Consider the following 5,028-nt stretch of genomic DNA (forward strand, 5'->3'; position numbering starts at 1 on the left):
CGGCGGTGGTCCGCACTGGGGGCGGGGACGGGCGCCGGAGCTCCTCTGCAGCCACACTCGGGCAGGCGTGGAGCGCCATAACTGTTGCAGCGGTTCCCTCCAGTAACCCCCTTCCGACGCCCCCCTCGCTCCCTGTCCTCTGCCTGCTCTCGGGGCGCACGGGGTCAGATCCGCGGCGGGAGGACCTGCTTTGCGGGCCGCCTGGGATCAGATGCTCTGGGGAGCGAGGGCGCGCCCTGGCTGTTTCGATGTTGGGGGGGCGGGAAGAACCGAGTGCCTGGAGAGAGGGCCTTGGCGGTGCGGGGAGCGGCGAGGTCCCCGGTGAGCCTGGGGGCCCCGCGGGCTGGTGAACTTTCCCTCCCCCTAGCGTCATTGTTTGGGCGCTGCTGATCCGGGGCCGCCGAGACCACCGAGTGCCCGGCGGTCCCGGGGGTGGGAAAAGCGGGAGAGCTTTCGAATCTTCAGAGGAAATTTTCCCACCGATGGACTTGGCAAAGTTAACTTTTCTCCAGCGATCGTGTTGGTTTTATTCCCTCCACCACGGGGTAATCAATAAAAAATAAAAATAAAAAAAAAATAAAAAAGAGAAAGAGAGAGAGAGAAAGAAAGAAAAAAGAAAGATAGCCTCCCTCCAGTCTTTCTCTCTCGCTTTTTAGAGCCGCTGCTTGGGAGAAGTCTGGCTTTAAATTGCACAGGGCAACCTGCGTTTATTACTTGGGAGGAGAGAAAGGGGGCGGGATCTCGAGTAAGTGACCGTAATGGTGGTATGTGAAGGCATGTTTAAAAGTTGGTATCATTGTGTAGCCCTGGGATATATGTAGCTCCTAAGCATTTGGCAAGAAACTTTTTTTGGCCGCTTCTCTGACTTTCGGGGTTGCAAGGAAATCCTTGGCCTTAGCTGTGCGCGAAATTTTTTTGATACGTTTATCTGCGAAGCTGAGGAGATCACGGCGCCCCCCACCCCCTTCCGCCGTCTGATTGCATAAGAAATCAAAACCTTGTTGATGATGATTCCAGTGGCCTGGAGGGAAAGACGACCTCATTCCCTGTATTCGGTCTGATAAAGATAACTGTCTGCTTCTCTCTAAACTCTTAAAATAATTTAGGTAAAGACTGCTTGCGCAACATCTTGGCTTACTTTAAGCAACCCAGAATCCACTTTCCCCTAGTAGTTCTCCTCTTAAATACCTTCCCTCAAGCCACTTCTTGTGAGCCTAGGGATGGGGGTGAGGGGGGTGAGAAAGGAGTCGGCCTGAACAAAGCATTGTGTTTTTATTTAATTTAATACTTTCATAACATCTGTAAACAATGGGAATGTGGATCCCAGCCTCTGTACTCTTTGAATAGTGTAGTTCTCATGCTTTTATAGCATCATATGATTACTCTCTGGATAAGTGGAAATAGATGGTTTTTCTTTTCTTTTTTGTTTAGCCTAGGAGTCTTCTACCTCCATAACATTTTTTTTTTCCATTTAAAGTGAGCTCTGAGCTTAAATACTTGAACTGTAACAGGATAATATCTCTACGGGTGAAAGGATTACATGAGATCTTTCGGAAGTGCTTCTAAGTTAGTGTGAGCTACCATCATTGCCACCTTTTCTTTAGGTGTGCTCTTTACAGTTTTTGTTAGCAAAGAGCTCTTAAACCAATATGGTTGCCTTGAAACAGTTTGTTGCATTATTTGTTCAAACAATTATGGAATACTCAGGGGTTCTAGAACCCACACTTTTCTGTCTCCTTGTTTTCTGAGCCATCTTGCTGTGCATTGGCCTTCTCACTGGTAGGAGCCTGTGAATCTTGGTCACAGGTAAGGGAAAGTGGAGAAGGGCCTCCCACTACTTTCTAAAGTGTTTGTGATCAGCTGGGAGCCAGGAGTGACTTGAAAGTAGCCTTAGGGGCGCCTGTGACCCACCATCTGGCCTGTGGAGGAGATTCTCAGGAGCAGGACAGATGATGGTGTAGGGTTCTCATCAGAGTTGAGACATATGGGTTAGTGAAGGTTAAGGAACGAAGGATGTTGAAGGCTTGTAGGTTGGTATGATCCTTTTCTTTGATAATGCTTGTTTTTTCCTTCACTTGTGTTCTAACAGCCATAGCAACCCATTTCTCTCCTAAGTTACACAAAGCCATTTCTTTGCCCACTACTTTGAGGTCTAGCTAGAACTAGGTGTCTGTGGGGAAGTTGGGGAAGCAGGAGGCATCAGGTGTTTGTAAAGACATGGCATCATAGAGGGCTCTTATAAGCCTTGATCAGGGACACAGGTTGAGTATTATCATAGGATATAATATACCTACCTCCTCATGGAGCTGACACAAAACAGCTGAAGAAGGAAGAGATCATATGCTGGCTTACATTAAGAAAATCTCTCATCAGGGGATAACTTACTATAACCTTTACTTATGTTGTAGGTGAGGGGTGGGTGTTGGGTGACACCCATCTGGCACTCTCCTGAAATAGCTAATATGGGGACACTCGAATGGTTTACAGGTTTCTACCTGTTCCAGTGGCTGGGAAAGCTGAAGCACTCAGGTTTGTCGGGTGGGGAAGATGTAGGATGAGTGAGTAGAAGCGATAAAGGAATAAAAGGATGCTAGCAAGTGGTCATTACAGACCAAGTAACTACTGCTTTGAGTTTTCTATTTTCTGGAATCTTTGTGACTCCCCTATGGTTATTTTTGCCTCCATCCTGGAGGTCTCTCCATAGACAATAGCAAAGCTCTTACCATCAGAACTTCCTCTGTGCTTCTCTTAGGGGACAGTGAGAAAGAAGGGTTCTGGAGAGAATTTGACCGCATAACTAAGTTTGGGAAAAGGAGAGTAAGAACTCAGAGGGCAATCGACTGAAGAAAGTTGGGAGCTGAATGTGGGGAAATAGAACTGGGGCTTTGACCAATAGGAGATACCAGTGCATTCATTAATACTGTTCAAGCAGTAATTTAATCTTTTGCCACAACCCAGAAACCATGGCTGAGCCCTGCTACCCAAGGAGTTACTTGTCCTTTGATATTGGCTGATAGACAAATCCAAGCCTGGAGTGTGTTTTTTGGAACAACTAACAAGAGAATATAGTACCAGCGTGGCCAGTACTGTAGACCTGTGTGTTGGAATCTCCTGGGAAAATTATTAATGTTATTCTTTTTTAAATTTTAAAAACTTATTTCGATATAATTACAAAAAAAGTTGCAAGGATAATACAAAGAACTCCTGTACTCCTTTTACCCAAGGTCACCAGTTATTAACAATTTGCTCCCATTTGCTTTATCATTTGCGCTTTCTGTTTCTTTTTCTGAACAATTGAAGAGTAACCATTGAGAGACTCGTACTTGTCAAGGGCATCCTGTCATGAAGGGTGGGTCAGGTGCAGCTGCAGGGTATAGCAGAACATTTTGGGTGATGTAGGGCCTCAGATAGAGTGAAGTTTACCTACCACCAAAAAACACATTTGTAAATCACATTGGAATCTCTGGTGCTGGATATAGAAATCATCAGTTGTAAAGTGATTAAGATAAACTCTTTTGTCATCATTCCTGTCAAGTTTGTTCCTAACTATGCCAAACTTTAATACTGTTAGGAAAATACACTCCACCACCTCCCAACTTTGCAGCCATAATATATTCTCCAACATTTTAACTAATTAATTCAGCAATCATGTGTTGAGTGCTTCCATTTGCTACGGGGTATAAGAGGTGAAAGATATTCATCCCATTAAGAGCTCAACATCCAGTGGAAAGGAAGTAAGAAAAATTAGCATCACAGTCAGGGGAAGATTGTTCTACTGAAGGGATTTACAGGGGTTGATTAGAATACCAGGTTGGTTAAGGATCAGAGGAGTAGATACCTGGGAGTTGTTTGGGATCTATGTGAATGTGAAGATCTGTTTATCTTCTCTGAGGCTTGCCCAGGCTTGCCGCTCTTAGAAGACAAGGTTCATGAGTTAGGGAAGCCTTTGGTGTTTTGCACCCAGCACAGGCTATGGGGTCAGGCCAACCTGGATTCTAATCTACATTCATTTCAATTTCCCCTCCAAAAATGCAGTATGTAGGGGAATAGCATGAAATGTATTATTAGGTAGTAAGGTGGGATCCAAGGGGGTGTTTCTATTTTTCTACAAATAAATAATCACCTGTTGTGTTAAGAGCTATGATGGAGATTATAGTATAATAACAATAACAGCTGCGATGATCTGTTAACTATTTTCTGTGTGGTGAGCACTGTACTAAATGCTTAACATAGGCTATCTCTCTGAGGTGTGGGGCTCAGAGAGGTGAAGCAAAGGTAACTTGCCTAAGGTCACACAGTAAGTAAGAGGTAGAATGCTTCTGTTAGGGAAACAAGCAAGGTGCCCTGGGGTCTGAAGGATGAAGAGGAATAAGCAAGGTGCAGGTCAGAATGGATTGCCAGGCAGAAGGAACAGCAGGTGTTGTGAGGGCACTGGGATGGGAGAGAGAGGTGGAAAGAATGAACAGAGGTTTAAAGAAGTAGGCAGGGGAAGATTGACAGGGCCTTATGGGACCTCATTAAGGAGCTTGTTGTGTTTTATTCCAAGGGCAATGGGAAGCTGCTGGAAGGTGTTTTTCACTTTTTCTTAAACGTGCGTGTGTTTAATCCAGAAAAGTATCTAGTGATGCCTAAACAAAAGTGGTTAAGAAAGTCATTTCCCCTTCAGTGTCCCACTTTGTGATCCAGTAGAGGCACTGTTTCTAGCCCAAATGTGTAGATCTTAAACAGTTCTTACTACCCACAATTAACATGGTTAACAAGAGTTGCCATGTTCTGGAAGAAGCTGGTCCTACAAAATCCTAGAAGGAGGTTTAATTTGTCTCATATATCTGATGCTTTTTAGGCTGCATTAAGGGAGCTCTTGCAGCTTTCACCAAGCCTTGTCAAATGGGGGGAAAAGTAGAATTGGGAGAAAAAGTAATTCCTGGAAACCAGAGTTATTCACTGTTAGAAACAGAGCTATTGAATATAAGACTTTGGTTTAAATATATCATGATAAGATGCTTCAGTGACTAAATGGAAATTATA

The 5,028-nt window shown here is 44.5% G+C and overlaps 1 protein-coding gene across 2 annotated transcripts in view; it reads left to right on the plus strand.

Annotated features, from left to right (window-relative positions):
• JADE3 (jade family PHD finger 3) overlaps positions 1–5,028 on the plus strand; it is a 133,705-nt gene that overhangs the window by 687 nt on the left and 127,990 nt on the right. The gene's annotated exons all lie outside the window — the stretch shown is intronic.

The sequence above is a fragment of the Pteropus alecto genome, unplaced genomic scaffold (genome assembly GCF_000325575.1).
Source record: "Pteropus alecto unplaced genomic scaffold, ASM32557v1 scaffold392, whole genome shotgun sequence".
NCBI lineage: Eukaryota > Metazoa > Chordata > Mammalia > Chiroptera > Pteropodidae > Pteropus > Pteropus alecto.